This window comes from Chrysoperla carnea, chromosome X, assembly GCF_905475395.1.
Source record: "Chrysoperla carnea chromosome X, inChrCarn1.1, whole genome shotgun sequence".
In the NCBI taxonomy this organism is placed as follows: domain Eukaryota; kingdom Metazoa; phylum Arthropoda; class Insecta; order Neuroptera; family Chrysopidae; genus Chrysoperla; species Chrysoperla carnea.
In genome coordinates this window covers 29304579-29326445 of record NC_058342.1, presented here as the reverse complement: position 1 = coordinate 29326445, position 21867 = coordinate 29304579, and the positions used below count along the sequence as shown (strand labels likewise).

The following is a 21867-nucleotide window of genomic DNA, read 5'->3' as shown; positions in this document are numbered from 1 at the left end:
TATCAAACTCATTAAACGTAGTAGATGCACTTTAAAATATAAAAGGGACTATTATAAAACAATAATTGATTGTAAATTGATTTAATTGGATAGGGAATACTAAAACAAATATTTTGTTGTTTTTATTTATAAAGGCAATATTTATAAACTGCAGATAAGTATCTCATAATGTCTTAGGGTAACGGAATTTAATGGGCTGCTCTATCAAAGTTGTTGTGCTTTACTATGACATTATATAATACTGATCTTCAGTGTATATCCTCCTACATTTTAGTGTATATGAATTGGTGATGTTCATAAAATCATCAATCCTATTCTATTCGTTATCACGATAACAAGCTTAAACGGTCATTCTTTCGCTATGTTCAAAAAAATCCATTACACAGCTAACGTTCAGACAAGTTCCAAAAAGTTATTTTTTAAAGAAATTATAACTTTTTTAAATAATATTAAATATAAAAATATTTTTGGCAGCGGTGGGATTCGAACCCACGCCTCCGAAGAGACTGGTGCCTTAAACCAGCGCCTTAGACCGCTCGCCCACGCTACCGTGGTGATTTGTGTCTTCGTGACAAAACGTATAAGATGAAATATACGCGTGTGTCGCTTCATACGACTTTATAAATGAATCTAAATTTAGAACATCGGATAATATCAGTATCTAATTCAATATCTGTGTCTAAAAAGTTTACAGACACATAAACAAGCACCATGTTAAGTTTAATTTTCAAAAATTTTTAAAACACAAATATTGCTCTTATATAATCAATATATACAGACAAATATATACATACAGGGTGTAAAAAAAATAAAGGTATCCCAAAATTATAAGGAAAATCATCAGTTTAGAAAAATAAAGAAATGGAAACGCCTGTTTTTGAAAAAAGAAATGAATCAAGCACAAAATTTTATATCGAAACAGGTATACATGCTTTCTGTGTAAGAATTTTTTTTTATTACTACTTGATTATTTTGAAATATACCGATTATTCCATCTTCACGACTTTTCGACTTAATTTTACCTCGAACCGTGTGTACATAATTCTACGTGAAATTTTGTGGAAGATTCCTAGATTCTTCAACTTCTGTGTAATTATTGAACTTTTGAATTTCTTTTAACTATTATTTTCCGGGTAGTTTTGAGGTATTCGCATTTTTTCCACATTCTGTATATACATTTGTCGTGTATATTCATTAGCATTTTATGCATTGGTTAAAATATTCAGTACAATTGTAGCTGGAAGCTATACTCCAAGCAAATAAGACTTACAGTTACTCAAATTCTGAAACAAGTAGTTTCTAAATGAAAGTGGTCGAATCAATGAAGTTATATGAAGTTGAACTAAGTCTAAATCAATGCGGAAATTTTAGGGGGGTGGGGGTTGCCCCATTATTTAAATAAATAAATTACTTCAAAAGTAGACATATTTAACATTGGTTTCGTGGGAAAACGGTATATGGATAATATAATATGTTTTCATTGATTTCTCCAAAACTAATCGGAAGAAATTAAAAAAAAAACTATTTAAATTAAAGTTTAAACTTAAATAAATTATTGAAAACAAAAAAACTTGTTGTGCCCGACTAATTAAGAATGTATGAGCACGGTAATGGGGACACAAATTTATAAAAATACTAGCTGTGAACTACCCGCTTTGCTGGGCAACATCCCCACTTGCACCCCTCCCTCCACATTTCGTTGCGTGGGATAACAGTTTTGTAAATATTCGATAATTCCTTCCCACTTTCTCGCTACACCTTTCTACCCTCCGAAGGTTAAAATTAGATAAAAACAATAGATTTTTTAAGCTGGTTGTATATCGTGTCAATATTTGATCTTAATCGATGCACAACTTTTTTAGTTTTTGAAGCATATCCCTTTCAACCCCTATTTCAACCCCTTACTCTACTATAATATGGATGTATTGTACATAAAAACCTTCCTCTTGAATCACTCTATCTATTAAAAAAAAACGCATCAAAATCCGTTGCGTAGTTTCAAAGATTTGAGCATACAAAGGGACATAGGGACATAGGGACAGAAAAAGCGACTTTGTTTTATACTATGTATTGATTGATATATTTTTTTAATTTTGATGCTGAATTATGTTATAAGACGAAAAGTAATAATAAATTTTTTCACTATCTATTTGCTTGGACTATTTCTAATAACCATTATTTAGTAAGATTAAAACAGACAAAGAATAAAAAAACCCATACAAAAAATGAATACACTCAATATTCAGCCACCAAGCACACCGAATACATAGAATCTAATAAAAGTGAATTTAGCACATCAAGATAATTTTTGAACCATTATAACAAGCAAGGGATTCATGATTTTCGATTAAACTTATATAATATAACCAAACCATTTGTGTTACAGTATACCGGGTGTCCCAGACCACCCGTAATACTTCTATTTTTTATTGCAGATTCAGAGTCTTTATGAAAAAATATGAAGATTTTGTCCTAAACATTTTTTGCGATTCCGCCATAGAGGCGCTGTAATCGGAAAACAGTTTTGATTATTTCTTTATTTTCTCCGATTGCAGCGCCATCTATGGAGAATTGTAAAAAATTATAAAATTAAAATCTTCCTATTTTTCCTTGAAGAATCCAAACCTCCCTCAAAAATAAGGGTTTCTATACAAGTTTTTGTAGTTACACCTCCTACCCCTAACAGAGGGTAGTGGATAGGGGCATTTTGGGTTTTGTTGGATAGAATTTCGAAAAATATACAATATATAGTTGGATAAAATTACAACCCTTCGAAAAAGTAGAGTGGTACGGTTGCCTGGGACCCCCGGTATTCTACTAAGAAAAAAAAAATTTGTATGTCTAAATTAACCATACAATATTTGTACCCCCAAGGGGTATAAAGTACCAAATTTGCTGTGTTATATAGGTATTAAGATGTGATATCAATGAACACAATCTCTCGTTAGGAAAAAGGTGTGACCAACTCTTATTCACGACCAAAATGTCTTTGTTAATGTTATATTCATTTGAACCGAATAGAAGGGTATTTAAACATCATTCCACTGCATCGTCGAAACAATTGATGTCATTTGTCACAATAGTTGACAACTATGTTTTTCTTCAAAAAGAAAAGTGATATAATTTGTGGGAATTATTGCTTGGTTGTTTTTTAATCAATTATATTTCAATTCTAGGGTTCCGTAAAAAATTTATTTGAATACAAATATAGTGTGTACAAAAGCACAGCCCGTTGGGGAAAATTTTAGATAAGAGTAAAATATGACTTGTGCTTAAGCGATTTTAGACTAAATCTCGATAATCGTTAAATAAAAAATTGAACGAAAGCGGCTTTCGTATTTTTCGTTTAAATTAGTAAATTCGTGGAAACAAATTTAATGGTTTTTTTTAATTTTTCGTAGGGATTGCGAAAAGATTTTTCGCAATCACTGAATATTAATGTAAAATCATTTATCTTATCTAAGTCCACAACAGCTTTACCTTTTTGCCAAATTAAGCCCAATTTTGTGTTTTTTGAAATATGTTGTAATTAAGCGAAAAAAGGGATTTAAAAAATGGAAAGCCGAAATTTTCTTGCAGTAAAAATATCTGATAAGTTTTGTAATGATAAATTTTTTAAATATAACTGAAATAATTACTAAGATTGTTAAATCACATACGTCTGCAGATATAATAGATTTACTTCATCAGAGCGTGGTGTTATCTGTTGTTCTAAATTTAGACTCATTTATAAATAAACTTGAATGGATAGTCGTGTTTATTTGTTCTCGTACGTCCCGACTAAATACTTTGTCAAGACGGTAGCGTGGCCGAGCGGTCTAAGGCGCTGGTTTAAGGCACCAGTCTCTTCGGAGGCGTGGGTTCGAATCCCACCGCTGCCAATAATATTTTTACATTTAATATGGTTATAACAAATAGACCACAGTTTTTATTTTACAGTCTTATACAAACTTTTAAGCTTAGCTGTGTAATTAATAAAAGCTTGCAGAAATAATAAAAAAAATCAATAAAATAATTTCAGATAATACTTCATTAGAAGGTTTTTTTTTTTTTAAATTTTTACTGCTTTACCTTTTTTAACCCCTTAAATCCTACCATCGATTTTGAACATCAATTCAACTTTAAACTTCCGACTAAAACAAGGGACGTTTTAAGTTTAACGTACCTTTGTATCCGTTTGTCTGCGTGTGACATCATAGCTGCTAAGTGGATGAACCAATTTTGTTTTTTTAGGTAATTTGATCGAGAGTGTTCTTAGCTATGTTTCAAGTGCGAGTTTAGGATTCCGTATCCGAAGCTGGCTGAGTAGATTTTCTTGAAACATATTTAAACATTGTCAATTAAATTGTTTTAAAAAAAAACTACGATGTCACAAATGTATCGATCACTTGAATATGTGTCAGGGGTTTCTATAAATTTTTTATTTTTAAGTGTTATTAATGGAAAAACTTTCAAAAGTAATACAAGTTTTTCTCTACCAATTGAGTAATTATTACGATCGTCCAATCGTATTACTTCGGACAATATGAATATATTATTAGCAATAACTACAAACACGAATATAACAAAAAATAAAAAAAGAATTTTAAATATAAAAACATTAGCATGTCTTATATCAATATTTATTTGATCAATTTCCAATACAGTTAAGCTGTCATAAAACCAATTGCGAATATATAACATAACTTTGTCGATGTTCGACTACAACTTATAATGTTGCTACACTATCGAAGTATCGACTAGCGCCGTATGTGTACCTCTTTGATTCATTACATTACATGTACTAATGTTTGTACTCGATATATCTTATTAGTCTTTGGTACCTGTAAATACTTACTTCCTTTCTTGAATGTTGTAACAAACAAAGCTATATATGGAACAGCTTACATCTTTATTTTGTGACATATTCGATATCGAAGACTTCGATTTTACATACAGACAAATATTAGTATACACATAATTATTTCGAGTATTCTCTGTATTATTATTAATAATAATAATAGGGTTTAACCTCCGTTTCTCTGACATATATGCCTATAACAGAGGCCACCCACATCATTATTTGTTAATCTTTATTTATTTAATTACAAAACATATTTACAATTACAGTTTGATGTGGGTGGAGGCGGTTACTTCGTTCTTATTCAAGGGACGACAATGTGATCAATTCTGCACTCCCATTAATTTTAAATTGTTCACACTGTCGCTACCTGGATTCGAACCCGCAACCTAAGTCTAAATCGACAAATAGTCGAAGACAAACGCCTTAGACCGCTCGCCCATTTAGGCTCTGAGTATTCTCTGTATTATTGCGCTTGCCTAGCTAAGGGCGTCGCCAGTCGATGGCAAAGAAGGGGGAAAGTTGCTTTATGAAGAATGGAAAAAGAATGAATTGTAGGTGCAAGTAAAAATTAAAACAAGATTTGAAATTACCATGAATTTACCTGAAAACAGGCGTGGATCTAAAGTTAAATTTTGGGAGGTCATAAACCCGGATTTATAGTGGTGAAAACCGTGGCTTTTTTGGAGATCGTGTGGGGGTCTTAACTTAAAATTTCTTTTTCTACTATTCCTCTTCCCCCCCTTTCATTGTATGGGTGCCTTTTTCCTAAAAACTTGTTGTCAAAAATGATTTTATTTAGTTTTTGTACCCTATATATGAAATATATCAGAGTAAGTTAAGTTTAATCCTAAATTTGTAGCGCTTAGAAATATTGATTCTACAAACAAATTTTTTATAGATATTCATAAAATTAACCTGATTAGTCTATTTCCATTTGTCTGTCCGTTAACACGGTAGCTCAAAAACGAAAAGAGATATCGAGCTGCATTTTTTTTTTGTATATCCTGCCCCGGACGCAAAAAATGGGTCCATTTTGCCTGAAACATTTTTTAAGGGATAAAAAACTTTGAGAAAGCTGTCCAATTTCTCAAAAACTATAAAAAATTTAAAAGTTGAAAATTTGCAAGTAGTGATCTTTAACTAATTTTCTTTTGAAATATTTTCGAAAAACAAAAAAGAATCTAGAATAAACTTTCGAAAATTTTCGAACACCAAATTAATGACTCCATGAATGGTTATTTAAATTATTCTAATTTAGAAAAAAAAAAAAAATAATAATGCAAGCACTGACACTCAACACTTTCTATACATGGTATTTCAACAATTAACTGAGTCAATTGTTTGTTTTCACTTGTTAAATATAAATAAGGAAGTTTTTATTTTTTTAATTACTTAAAATAATTCGAATAATTTCAACATTTGACTTTTGTTTCATCATGAGGAACGGTTTTTACAACATTCATTTACACATGAACAAACAAAAAGTCATCATAAAATTCTCTCTCTCTTTCTAATTAACAGAAAATTATAAAATAGCTCAATTTTTGAACAATGAATTTCACAAAAAAAAGTAAAAAAAAATTCAAAACATTTCACAAGCATAATTATATTCAAAAAATTATGTATCCTTTGAGATTACATACATAATCCTTTTAGTATCCATTTGTTCACGGCTATGTTTTCTATTAAATATAACAACGAAAAAAAGAGTTCTAAGCTAATGGCTACTAGAAATTACATTATGGTCACTGAATAATTGTTAAAACAACATAAAAATAAGAGGGTTATTATTTACAAGGAGTTAATACGATTGTAGGTCCTATAGTCCAATGTATAGTTTGTTGATTTTCGTTCAATTCTGAAACGAACAGTTTTTCCACGTAAAATTGTAGATTTTTAATTTTTTAACCCCCGAACTAAAAAAAGGGGTGTTATAAGTTTGACCGCTATGTGTGTGTGTCTGTCTGTCTGTGGCATCGTAGCGCCAAAACGGATGAACCGATTTTAATTTTTTTGATTTCCTTTGAAAGGTGATTTAACGTAGAGTGTTCTTAGCTATGTTTCAATGCGAGCTTAGAGTTCCGTTCTCGAAAAAACTAAAAAATTGGCGATGATCTTCAAAATTGATTCAGTTTGGAAAAGGCATGACGTATAATTTTAATATATAAATAATTACTATTGAAATGAATGGTCAAATAAACCTGACTCAATTCATTTTGAAAAGTGAATTGGTAAAATAATTAGGTAATTCAAAACAATAATTCAAAAGAACAAAGTCAACTCAAATATTTCAATTTCAATTAAAATATTTCCAAAAATTTGTCCCAAAAAATGATAGCTCTCTAAGTATCCTTTTTATCTCACTTGCTGCCCTTGACCATTACTTTGATATTGATTTAAGAAGGAGTTTTATAAGTTTAAAGTTTTTATCTGTGCGTCGTTGTGTTTCTCAGTGGCATCGCAGCCCCTAAACGGTCAAACCGACTTGATTGAGAACATTTTATAGCCAAGTTTCCAAAAATCAGTTTACAAGAAATAAATCGCATTTGTCGAGGGTTTTTTAAATTTTGTAAATTTCACTTGTATGATTTATTTAAATGATTTCTGGAATCCATTATCTCATAACACCAATAAAATGATGTACTTAATTTGCCTAATTACTACTATAATAAATAACTAGTTGAGGAATTGCTCGTTTCAGAATTTAACAAACCAGATGTCTGATTTGCTTGGATTAAAGTACTATGAGATTGTAGTTTCTTTATTATGTTTCTGAAACTTACTGTAAAAACTAAAAATTTTGTACCAATCTTTACTTTTCATGGGTTACTTGTATACAGGTTGTTTTGTGTGTGATTGGTTTCTGTTGTTTTAGTTTAATCTCTCAATAGTTGATTATTAAAAAAGGTTATTAGAATTGTCTTTGGTCTAAAAAAGACTGAAAGTTGTAGCGGCATATTTACAGATACGAGAATTTTGACATTTTTACAGTGATACTCAGCAGCATAGTTATGTGATCCCCTTAATGTGTAGTTTTTGGACCCCGAAATCAGGTAAGTCGCCTGTATAATACATTTATAAGTTGTAAAACAATGAATTCTATAATGAAGAAAGATGGATCGATTTTTATTTATAATTGAAGTAAAAAAGTTTTTATTTACTATTTGTGCGTATTCTCTAGACGAAGTGTTGCTTCGAGCCTTAGACGAAATTTTTAATTTATAGATAAAAGCACTTCTGTACTTAGATGACTTACAAATTGCTTCGCAAATTGTATTATAGATAGATTTATGTATTTGTTTTATAAGTATTTTATTTATAAGGATTTATATTCCTTAAATATTTGACTTCTCAGTTGAATTGATAATAATTAGTATATTGAAATTTAAATTATATTGGTTTCATTTAAGAAAATATTTTAGTTTGACTTATGTAATTTATAGTTTTTATGTACCACTTGTATTCCAAATCCTTAACCGAATCACACTATGAGTGATACTCGGGAGGGATTTGATCTTTTGTATCAGGTGCCGGCTAGCCTTCCTATGGTTTTCTATGGTTTTTCCATTAGCTTGGCACAAAGGTTAATACGGGGATAGTTCCTAACAGAGTCAGCTATAGCTGCACACCTTCGCCTTCCTTTCATTTTCCCTATCCTTTTTTGTGACATTTAAATTTATTTGATCGTTTACAATTATGATATTTAGAAAGGGAGCCACTAGAATATGGCCATTTTAGGTGCAGGCACCTTCCACAAATATATATGGGCCAAAGAGCTTCATTCTTTTATAAATAAAAAAATATCAAATAAATAAATTACCTATTAAAAAATTTTTTGTAATTTTTAAATTTTGTTACGAACATTATGAATCGCTGCAGGCTGAATGTAGACATATTAAAAAAAAGTTGTGTTTAGCTATAATTATTCGTATATTCAAATGAATATACTTCATTTTAATATATACAGAATGGGGTGTGAAGTGAATTTACAGTTATACAAAGTGTTAGTTTATGTATTATAATTGGTTGATTTGTTAATGTATCTTGATTCAACTGATTTGTAAACTATCTGAATATGGACATATTCGATGTGTGTGTAGTCATGGTAGGGATAATAAAATGGATGCCAGCGCTTCCAGTAAAAAATTTTGACGATAAAGGAGGCTGTTTTGACTAATTTGCAGTTCTTTACATGTTAATGTTATAGAAAATGTTAAAATAAAATTATTGAAAAACAAAAATTATTTAAACTTAATGCGTTAAAAATTGTGAAAATAAGAAATCAAATTGCACAAATATTATTTTTCAACTGTAAATTATCATAATTATTTATTTGAATTTGTGAGACGATAATATTAAATTTTCAATGTAAGTCACAAATGCAATCCATACAATTATATATGCATCCATACAATTCTATAACTAAAGTAGTGTATTGTTACTATGGAAACGCCTCCAATAAAACTCACGCAAGGTGCGAATATATTTTTCAAAGCTGTATATCCACTTACGTCTGACTCTGTAAAAAGTTACCTTCTGTGTCGTATGTTGTGTACTGAGCACTGAGTCCTGTTGTTAACATTAAACAGTAGGTATATTTATGGATTTGTTATACTCATGTATGTTAGTGTATGACTACTACAAAACACCTTTTCAAAGAATTTAATGAACATGGTTTTAAATATGTTCATATATTTTAATACTTAAATAATACAGGATGTTTCAAGTATAATCAGCTACATCAAAAATAGGGAATATCGATGATTTTGTTTGAACATTTCTTAAAAATATATAAAAATAGCGCAAAGGAGGTGACAAAAAATGAAATTAAAATCGACCGAGAAATATGGTTTTTATAAACATTTTCAAATACTATTACGATACCCGTGTCTAAAAATAGTGATCAACAATAATTTTATTTTTATTTATAGGCAATTTTATTATAAATATGACATACAAATTACATAATAAACAAAATAAAATGTTAACATTATTTCTCTAGCCATTTTTTTCCTAAGCGGTATATTTTTAGACCGTGAATCTATTTTCGTCAGTAAGCTTAAAAATATTGGGTAAAACTAGAAATTCAATAAAGAAATAAGGAAAATATAGCGTGGGAAGTATAATATGTAAAATGTTAGATAGAGAAATCGGCTAAATTCAGCTTTGTTAGAAAGAGATGCACACAAATCATTGATGGCTTTTATCTGCTGTTTGTTACATGCATGAGATTTTATTGAAGCAAAAAAAAAAAAAACGATATACCCTTTTATTAATAGAGTAGAAATTAATTTTATTTTTCTTTGTTTCAGGTACTGATCAAAATTTAATTTGAACTATTTGCTGTTAAAGACAGGTTTGTTCTTAGTTAAGTTCTTACATTCAGTTGTTCAAAATTTTATAGAAAGTTACATCACGTAAGTCACGGGAACAATGTATAAAATGCAGGGCACATTGCCTCAATTTCATCCAAGTAGAAAACAAAGATACAAAGCAGAGCAGCTATTAAATTATTAGTAGCTGTGAAACAAAAAGTCATCTAAGTCACTTCATGCTAAACGAAGTAAATTTGAATTGAAAACATATAAGTTCCACTTAATAATGACAGAAAAGTTTTAATAATTTCGTTGAAATTAAGAAATTGTACAGTTTCATGGTTTTTTGTTGGTTTTTAGTCTGTTATTTCACAATTTTGTTTCTGGAAGGAATTAATTATATTTAGTTGTCAAAGTCAGATTATAAAAATACACGAATATCATTGGCATAAAAGGATCAAGTGGTAGTGATAACTGTTATGATGGCTGACGTCATAAGTGTCAGATACTTGGAAAGTATAATACTTGTGTGCAGATGTCACCAAATTAGCAATAAGTGATATACGCTATTTATAGCAAATTTATACTGATGTTGACTACTTGGTAGTCGAAATACGTATTTATATAATACAAAAATTGATGTAGGAAATAGGGCGAAAGTAAAATTTATTTGAAAATAATTACATAATAATAATAATGGAGTTAAACCTCCGTTTCTCGGACATATACGCCTATAACAGAGGCCACCCACATCATTATTTGTTAATCTTTATTTATTTTGATTACAAACATATTTAAAATTACAATTTTGATGTGGGTGGAGTCGGTTACTTCGTTCTTATCCAAGCGACGACAATGTGATCAATTCTGCATTATCATTAGTTATAAATTGTTCACACTGCCGCTGCCTGGATTTGAACCCGCAACCTAAGTCTAAATGAACAAACAGTCAAAGGCAAACGCCTTAGACCGCTCGGAAATTTAGGCTCAAAAAAAAAATTTTTACTTTGATGGGTTGCGAACCCGGGACCTTTGATATATGAGTCAGACTCGCTATACACTCTGCCACATGGATAATTATATAATGTCATATCTCATGTAAAGCACATGTATTATTATTTTTTAGGTCTCTATCTATAACGATCATCCTTTTGGATTGCCACATTACAGTTCTATGTTATTACTTCTTTGATAGTACCCAATTAAAATTTAGATATCGTGATGTGTGTACACACCCTGTAAACACATCACACACATATATTGTAGGTAAACAAACAACATAAAAATACAAAGCCATTCAAATGAATAAACACACACATACGTAAACGTACGTACAAACGCAAGTCACAGCTCAGCATAAGCAAGGCAAAACACATCATAAACACAAGTAGTATAGTACTATAGTTAGTATAGAAGTACTATATGTATGTTATATGTGTTGAGATTGAAAATTCTAATAATTTTCTGTAATATATTTTCTTTTACTACAATAACAACACGTTTGTGAAAATTTTGTGTTATTTTCTACTCTAATAATACATATAGTACATCGAATACTTCCATGTACAGAATCGAATTTGGCGTGCGAAATGTAAGTTTAAAAGTGTTTTATCATCGGTCTATCAATAGGCCTTTTCATCATGTTATAAGCGCAAGTGCAGGGTTTATTTTTTCGTACTGACAGCAATAAGTTGGACTAAGATAGAAGATATTTGTTATTCATTTTATCACATTAGTTATAAATCATTTAGTACGAAACAAAAGTGAATCGTAATTTTAAAATGAAAAGCCCTATAATATTCTTGTTTACTGTTTCACTTTGTAATAAATTATTTTATTTTAATGCTTACTTTTGAAGTCATTTATTTATTCAAATAAGCGAATAACCTTACCCCCCCCCTCCATGTTAACTTTCAGAATTGATTTAGACTCAGAAAATGGAGCCTTTTATCCAAAATTGCCTGTTAACTTTATTACGGTGTATCCCTTACAAAAAAATCGAAAACATCGTAAAAAAATTTTTCTTTCGGATTTTGATGAAAATCAGTTTATAAAGTAATTTTGACCCACAAAATTAAAAAATCGGGTTCATTTAACGATAAGACGAGTAATTTCTGAAATATCGCTAAGAATATCAGAATTAAGGGTGATATCTCGGTAACTACTTGTCTTATCGTTAAATGAACCCGATTTTTGAATTCTGTGGGTCAAAATTACTTTGTAAACTGAGTTTTATCAAAATCGGAATTGCAATTTTTTTTTCGATTTTTTGCAATTTTTTCAAGGGGTACCCCTTAGAAAAAATCGAAAAAATTGTAAAAAAATTTTTCTTTCGGATTTTAATAAAACTCAGTTTATTAGGTAATAATGACCTAAAAAATTCAAAAATCGGGTTAGTTTAACGATAAGACGAATAATTTCTGAGATATCGCTAAAAATATCAGACTAAAGGTTGATATCTGGGAAACTACTTGTCTTATCGTTAAATGAACCCGATTTTTGTATTCTGTGGGTCAAAATTACTTTGTAAACTGAGTTTTATCAAAATCGGAATTGCAATTTTTTTTCTCGATTTTTTGCAATTTTTTCAAGGGGTACCCCTTAGAAAAAATCGAAAAAATTGTAAAAAAATTTTTCTTTCGTATTTTGATAAAACTCAGTTTATTAGGTAATAATGACCTAAAAAATTCAAAAATCGTGTTAGTTTAACGATAAGACAAGTATTTTCTGAGATATCGCTAAAAATCTCAGAAAAACGGTCGATATTTCAGAAACTACTCGTCTTATCGTTAAATGAACCCGATTTTTGAATTTTTTGGATCAAAATTACTTTGTAAACTGAGTTTTATCAAAATCGGAAATTCAATTTTTTTCTCAATTTTTTTCAATTTACTCTCATTGATGCGAATTATTCGCTCACAAGGGCGATTAAATTGGCCATATTTTTCCCGTAGAAGTTTATCCACAGTTCTCACGAAATTGTTATTTCTGTTGAACAAGTGGACGATTAAAGGTTTGACGTTTGAAATAAGCAAAAGTATTCATAGCATTCTAATTCACAGAGTTGCAAACATATACGAAACTGCAATTGCATTGTATATGGAGGTTTCGAGATCAGCTTTTGTGTCAAATGATTTTATTTACAATATAATGTTGTTATTGTATAAGTCTTAGTCAGTCACTGACGATTTAAAAACAAAAACTTTATGTTAATATACTTTTTTATCAGTCATCATATCATGAACCAAATGATTCTTTTGAAAGCAGTGCAGGGAAGTGATCAAACAAAAGTGAAACATTATTTGTTTACATAGAAGCATGGACAATTAGTTTCTGATATATCAACCGAAGTCGCTCCGAATCATCGCTCTTAGATAGGATTTCATCGATATTTCAAGATAAAATTTTGGATAAAAATCAGAAAATATGATTAATTTGGCCCCCTAAAATTCAAAAATTATGTTCATTTGGTGATTGGACAACAAGATTTTGTATTCGTTTCCTGACAGAATGTGAAGTTTTATAGATATATATAGTTTATATTTATAGTTTGTTCGCATTGCAAATTGTTTTGAAGTGAAAACTCCTTTAGCGACGCTGGGCACTTTTTGGTAGAGGAAAATGTTATGGATTCGCGTTACCGACATGCTGTGTTCGCACCGACAGGCTTATAGCAGTATATCTGTAGCTATACAGCTGACGTATTGTGTAACATTAGTGCTGCGTATATAACAAGTACATTTATGTAAATACAAATACTATCCACAAATCATATGATTGTATCTTAATTGTTATTTCAATTAATATATTTAAATAATAAAAAACCATATAAACATGCATATAATCGTCGCTCGGAGTGTCAATAGATGTGAAAATCAGATTGATGTTGATCAATTTAATTCAAATATTATGAAATTTCAAATTTTTATCGTAAAAATTCTAAGTTTTCACTTCTACTGGCAGTCCCTATGACTGCTTTTTTTTTTTCTTTAACTTGAAAATTTCGAAAAATAAAACTGTAATCAGAATAATAACTTGTTGCAAGTGCAAATTAATTGGATAATTAAATTTGTGGGCGGACACATGAAATAATTTTTCAATAAATATGGTATCAAGTTTAATTGAACGTGGCGGCATGCGTGATGTCATGGTTTTTACTATTTAATCATATTTTGTCCGAAAATATAGACTTACACACTGTGCTAAAACTGAACGGATGGAGTTGAGATAAACCAGATTTTATAAGACCGATAGTTTCGAAAATACAGCTTTTCAAAATTTGTCTATTTTGTAAAGCTACACGAGTTTACGCAAAATTTCATCTTTTATACCGTTAGAAATAGAACAAAAGTTTAATTCACTGTAAAAAATGTTTCTTTCACTGTAAAAAATCGGATTGATTTCAAATTGTTGCCAATGTAACCCACTTTAAAAATAAAAACTACAGTTTTTGATGAAAAACCAGTTCTTACAGGTCAAAATCGGCAAAAAACTGAAATAAGGTCAAAATTAGCGACGTTTTTCTTATTTTTTGGCATAATTCGATCGTTTTCCGAGGTCGAAAACTAGGATTTAACATTGCCTTTACATGCAAACAACTTATTAAAAAAAACAAAAATACTTGATTCAATAATAATAACAATGGGGTTTAACCTCCGTTTCTCTGACTTATCCATATTTGCAATTACATTTTATGATGTGATCAATTCTACCGCCCGCATTAATTATAATTGTTCACACTGATGCTACCTGGATTCGAACCTGCAACTTAAGTCTACAAACTTAAGTAGACAAACGGTCAAAGTCTAACGCCCTAGACTGCTCAGCCACTTATGCTCTTAAATACCTGATTTAATGATAGGTCCAATGTTTAATTTGATTGAATCAATATAAAAAGAGGGAAATATGACTTTAGTGATGGGTCTCTGTTGCTCACGAGGTTTTTTTTTGCATATGATTATTATAATATGATATAATATTCTATCGCACATGTTAAATGCATTCCAAATATACCTACGTGTTATCATTACTGACATCATTGTTATAACAAAGGTCTAATTATCATATGCTCTCATAATTATCCAACAGGTTGACAACACTATTATAAAATATTATTTCCTATTTTCATAGTATATAATATGAAATTTACAAAAAAAAAGGGTTAATTAAATACGTGTTCATCATTTCCAGGTTTATAAAAGCGAAAATATATTAAGGTTTGAGGGATTATACTTTGAGTATATAAACATGGAAAATACTGCAAACTCAATGTAAATTTTATATATGATTTTCTAATTTTGGAAATTAAGCAATGAGCATAAATAACCTTTTGTCTAAGTCATATTAAGGCAATACTATCGGTAATAGATTTTGCATTCAGAATTCAATGAAACTTGGCATAGTTGTCCATTATTATATCATAATTAGCCAGTTAAATTTTTAAGGGCCTTCAGAGAACTGAAAAAAAGATATTTTAAAGATATTTTAACATTGATCCTTATGGGAAATCACAGATTTTATTTTATTTCACAAAACTGGACGTTCAGATTTTCAGTTCTCTGAAGGCCCCTAACAATTTAACTGGTTAATTATGATATAATAATGGACAACTATTCCATTAAATTCTGAATGCAAAGTCTATTACCGATAGTACTACCTTAAGGTATATTGCATTTGAAATAAATTGTATCGGTTTTTCAACACATTTTAAAGAATTTTTGAAAATTAATCATCATTTAAAAACTACTAAATCGATTTTGATGGAATTGAAACGTCACCTTCCTTCGTCAAGGAGTGATGATAAGGCTTATGTCAAAGAATAGGGGACGTAAAAGAAGGAGGACTTAGGAAATTATGGTGATTGTATTGGTTGCTAAAATCGGTCTTATTCAACGAAGCGGACGAATATGGATTAGTATATTATACAGGTCGAGTATCGAATATGTAAGATTTCTTATAAAAACATGTTCTAATTGGAAACTCTCTAAAATCTAAATCAAAATATTAATCCGAGGACTGTGAAATCTCATAAAGCATGCGAAAGGTAAACTTATTTTTCGATGTATTTTTTTACGCTGAATCGAATTCGACTAGTATCGACACCACTAGATCATTCCTTAATATATCCTGTTAAAAATGTGTTCTAATTTTATACCTTCGAAAAATCTAAATCAATTTATTTCATCCGACAACTAAGAAATCTCATAAAGAATGCGAAGGGTAAATTTATTTTACGATGTATTTCTTTACACTGAATCGAATTCGACTAGTATCGAGTCCACTAGATCATTTCTTGCTTTGACGTTTGTTTGTGATTGGACTATACAGGTATTAATGGGTATTCGAGCTATAGTGAGACATTATATTTATATTTATGAGCTATGAGTTTTATAGCTAATTAGAGTCTACTGCAACGGAATTCTATATATAAAAATAAAATCATTATACGATATCAAAACTGAAAAATATTTTCATATAAAAAATGTTAAAAAACTTTTATATTTTTTTATTCAAAAACAAAAAAAGGAAATATGTTTAATATAATAATTTTCATTCATGTGCAATGCTTATAACTGGCTGTCGCGTTGCTATGATCGATTATTATTAAGACAAAGCCCTCACGACTTACATATATAGTCAAAATCGGTTATTCATACACATGCATACATACATACACTTATATAAAGTCAAAATTAATTATATCGACATAGTTGATGACGACGAATCGTTTATTACGACGTTATTAGATTTCGTTTTTTCTTTCTTGGAACTCAAAAATTCGTCTTTTACTGCGCAGACTAGTCTATATGTATTTTAGGGTAAGGTCAGGAACAATAGTTAGAGCCCATTCTATCATAAATTATAAAGTACTCCCTATTTATATATCGTTAAATGAACCCGATTTTTTCTCTATTTTTTGCAATTTTTTCAAGGGGTACCCTTAGAAAAAATCGTAAAAAAATTTTTCTTTCGGATTTTGATAAAACTCAGTTTATAAAGTTATTTTGACCCACAAAGTTCAAAAATCGTGTTAGTTTCACGATAAGACGAGTAATTTCTGAGATATCGCTAAATATCTCAGAAAAAAGGTAGATATCTCAGAAACTACTAGTCTTATCGTTAAATGAACTCGATTTTTGAATTTTGTGGGTCAAAATTACCTTATAAACAGAGTTTTATCAAAATTGAAAATGCAATTTTTTTCTCGATTTTTTGCAATTTTTTCAAGGGGTACCCCTTAGAAAAAATCGAAAAAATCGTGAAAAAATTTTTCTTTCAGATTTTGATAAAACTCAGTTTATAAAGTTATTTTGACCCAGAAAATTCAAAAATCGTGTTAGTTTCACGATAAGACAAGTAATTTCTGAGATATCGCTAGAAATCTCAGAAAAAAGGTAGATATCTCAGAAACTACTCGTCTTATCGTTAAATGAACTCGATTTTTGAATTTTGTTGGTCAAAATTACTTTATAAACAGAGTTTTATCAAAATTGGAAATGCAATTTTTTTTTCGATTTTTTGCAATTTTTTCAAGGGGTATCCCTTAGAAAAAATCGAAAAATTCGTAAAAAAAATTTTCTTTCGGATTTTGATAAAACTCAATTTATAAAGTTATTTTGACCCACAAAATTCAAAAATCGTGTTAGTTTCTCGATAAGACGAATAATTTCTGAGATATCGCTAAAAATCTCAGTAAAAAGGTTGATATCTCAGAAACTACTCGTCTTATCGTTAAATGAACCCGATTTTTGAATTTTGTGGGTCAAAATTCCCTTATAAACTGAGTTTTATCAAAATTGTGAAATGTCATTTTTTTCTCGATTTTTTGAAATTTTCTTAAGGGGTACCCCTTAGAAAAAATCGAAAAAATCGTAAAAAAATTTTTCGTTCGAATTTTGATAAAACTTAGTTTATTTGGTAATAATGACCCACAAAATTCAAAAATCGGGTTCATTGAACGATAAGACGAGTAATATCTGAGATATCGAAGTTGGCGTCGATATAACGTAAACGACCATACTTACACGCTCCTTCTAATCATCATTGTCATTATAACCGACTTTGGCTGCACATACCTACTCATATATTCATATAGACCACATACTACACAATAGGTTATATAGTAACTCATACCATAGGTAATAAATATGTCTCCAGTATATATAGTAGTCATTTGACCCATAACCTGGCACGATATTTTTTAAATGTATGTAAGTTTTATAACAATACGTTTTCTTTAAAAAAAAAAAAACAAAACAAAACAATATTGCCTTTTCTTATATGCTTAGCTTTAGAAGGTTCAGTAACATGGGTCTATTGGGCCTTGTAAACTCCAACAGGAAAAAAAAAGTTTAAATGTAAAAAATTGTTTCATATATAAAAAAGTAAACAACTTTTATTGGAAACATTTTTTCATAAATAATTCTGTTTTCCCGTGAGAGTCCAAATTAGGGCAATAATTTAGTTCCCTTTTTCTCAATAACTATGAAATATGGTTAATTGAAAATTTGTAGTTAGCTTGATTGATTCTAATTTCATACTCAATTCATCCGATAAGTAAAATTTTGAATTGAGTATAATTTTACTTTTTTAAAGCAAGTGGGTGCTTTTAATAATTTTTGTGAATCTCTAGAGGGGGGCAGCTGCCCCTTTCTGCCCCCTCCGTTGAGGACGACCATGAACAACAACAACAACAACAATAACCAACTCCAGACGTTGCGGTCCTGGGTCTTGGTTCCCCATCCAGTGACTCGCATTGTCCTCAAATCATCCAGCACCTGCTCCATCCATCTGAGCCTTGGTCTTTCTATCTTCCTGGTAGCATAAAACAAATTGAGTTTTCCGAGCCGACCAGTGAGATCCATTCCGTTTCATCCGAGGTTTTTTTTTTTTTATTTCACAGCCGATTTAGACCGAAGTCCGTTTTACGTAATCGGGGAGCTAGCCCAATGCACAACCCTCCTTCTTTATCCAGGGTTGGGACTGTGAGAAGCACTTACTCGAGAGTAGCCACTTCCCACGAAGTTGAGGACGACCATGAACAGATTACAAAAATACTTTGTTAGTCCATAAAATACTGTCTCTAATCCTAAGCATACGTAACCTCCAATGCAATCCACATGCTGACCAATCTTTTTTAATATACAATTTGACTCCCCTTTCGTAGTATTTTAATGATTTTTCTTGAAATTATTCTTTCTTACTTAGAGAGGTTATCATTAACTTATGTCAATAAAAACCTTAAACGAATATTTTATATATTTATTTTTATTTTTTTTTTTACAGTAAAACCAACAGAATTTGAGTTGAATAGCTTTAAAATAACTGTGTTTAAATATTTCTGATATGTAGTTTTATTGCATACACAAAAAATTTTTTTCAGAATAGCGTGTCCAAGGCTACAAAATACATTCACCTAATGGAAACACCTAAACAAATATTTTAAAACCTCAATTTAATTCAGCATAAATAATCGAAACTAGCTCGACCCGTGAGGAATACCGCCCCCGTAGTTACCGTAACCTCTGACTACCCTCTACCCGTCGCTAAAAACAACAAATTTCGTAGAAAAGTGGTGGTGAAATAACTCAAAAGTTCTTAAATTTATATTAGGAGAACATGTTTTAACAATAGTAATTATATTTTTAGAGCATGAGTATTAGAAGAGCACCCGTAAAAACTAACATGTTTGCCTAATACACTTATGATATTTTTTCGTTCAAATTATTTGTTTAGCGTGTTTTTCCCAATCGGTACATTTTTAGATGGTGATTATATTTTTCGTCAAACCTAGACATAATAATCATGAAAATGAGGGGTGAAATATGGATTTTCATAAAGAAATAAGGAAGAATAAGAGAAGGGTAGGACAGAATAAAACTTGCTAGAGTAATTTATAAATGATTATTTAACTGCGTCTTATACATTTGTATTATCTGAAATTGGGTAACATTTTAGAAATCTCTTATCACTTTTTTTCTTGCTCAAATTCATTTAAAAAATCGAAGATTAAGGCATTGAGGCACTTGAAGTTGAAGAGTTGCGCGTTGTTGAGCGTTAGTAACCAGCTAGTAGGCTAGAGCTTGTTAAGGCGTCTGAATCCAGGCAGAGACAGTGTGAACAAAAAAGTTAATGGGGCAGTAAATTGATCACACTGTCGAAGCTTTAATAAGAACTTAGTAACCGATTCGACCCACATCATAAAATTAATTATATATTCATATGTAGTTTAAAAAATATATAAAGATTAAAAATAATGATGTGGGTGGCTTCTGTGATAGTTTGAAACTATCATTTGACGCTATCTTCCCTATTAGAAATTTCCTAGCTGATAAATAAACTTAATTGTTATTAGAAAACTTAACTAACAGGACAATTACAGTGAAGACATCAACATTTGGTCTAGCCTTATCTTACAAAAGCATTTGTATAAAAATTTATTTATTTTGAAGCTGCGAAAAAGTCACGAGTTGATCCTTTTCAAATTTCAGAGTAATTGGAACAGTTTTATCCGTTTTCAAAATGTCTATTCCCATACACATTTAATCAGCATTGTGAACAAATTTACAACTAATTCCAAAAATGATACAATTCTACAAAAAGCTGTCCCTTGCCCACTTTCCCATTAAAAAAGCCGATATATTAAAGATAGTTCAATCCAATTTAAAAACCTTTGTATGTTATGTTATTTTTACAGCTGTAAATATCCTTATATTATTTTAATAAATCCTTGTGCTAAAATTAATTTAAGTAGGTGACGCGACAATTTGAAACGTGTCTGATTGAGAAAATCATATTGAAAGGTTCAAAGCTATGAAGGTGTGTAAATATAGACGTGTGTTATCACTAATAATCGTTTCGATTCTTTGAATATTCCCGACTTTCTATGTAAAATACCTATATAAGCTTTACCATCGTTCACAGTCATCGAACTTGTATGATCGTCAGAGTCAAGAATATACTTATTACTAGAGTGATACTCACCCGCTTCGCTGAATTTAAAAGTAAAGATTGCTAAAGATTGCTCTCGCTTATCCCCTTTCTATAACACTCGAAATAATGGTAGGGATTGTTTTACACAGGTTAAATACATGTATGGTTTTCTATTTTTTTTAAATGTATAATAGTAATTATTCATTGAGTTTATCAGAGAAGATGGCCATGAAAAATTTTACATTGACTATTTTTGCAGAAATTTGTAATTTATGGTTAATGTCAAATGACTACTTTTACAGAAATCTGCAATTTATGGTAATGTCAAATTAAATTAATTTTGACATTTTTTTTTATTAATATATCTTTATAAATTATATCTCATGTGTTATTCTGATAAATCAGCTATATTGCTGTACAGTTTCATAAAAAAACCATTCGCTAGTTTTAGCGTAAAAGCGTAACAATCAAACAAACATGCTTACTTTCGCATTTATAATATATAGAGAAAAGAAATAGAAAAATGCGGTGGTTAAGATTTTCTTTTGATTCAACGTATATATGAAAAATGAAATATATATCAAGGTATTTTAAATTCAGTTCCAACTATGTAATGCACAGGTGTTCATAAAATCACCTAATTAGTCCATATCTCGTTGTACGGCTATCTGCACGATAATTAAAAAACGAAATAAGATATCGAGCTGAAATTTTTATAACGTGAGGATGTTTGAGTTCGTTAATGTGTATTATTGGCCAATTCGGTCTTGGGTACTT

The 21867-nt window shown here is 30.0% G+C and overlaps 1 protein-coding gene and 2 non-coding genes across 3 annotated transcripts in view; 2 read left to right on the top strand and 1 right to left on the bottom strand.

The window, feature by feature from the left end:
- LOC123303048 overlaps nt 1-21867 on the top strand; it is a 509686-nt gene that overhangs the window by 274887 nt on the left and 212932 nt on the right. The window lies entirely within an intron of this gene.
- Nucleotides 469-550, bottom strand: Trnal-aag. Its single transcript has one exon. It is a non-coding gene; the product is annotated as a tRNA-Leu (tRNA).
- Nucleotides 3800-3881, top strand: Trnal-aag. The gene has a single exon. It is a non-coding gene; the product is annotated as a tRNA-Leu (tRNA).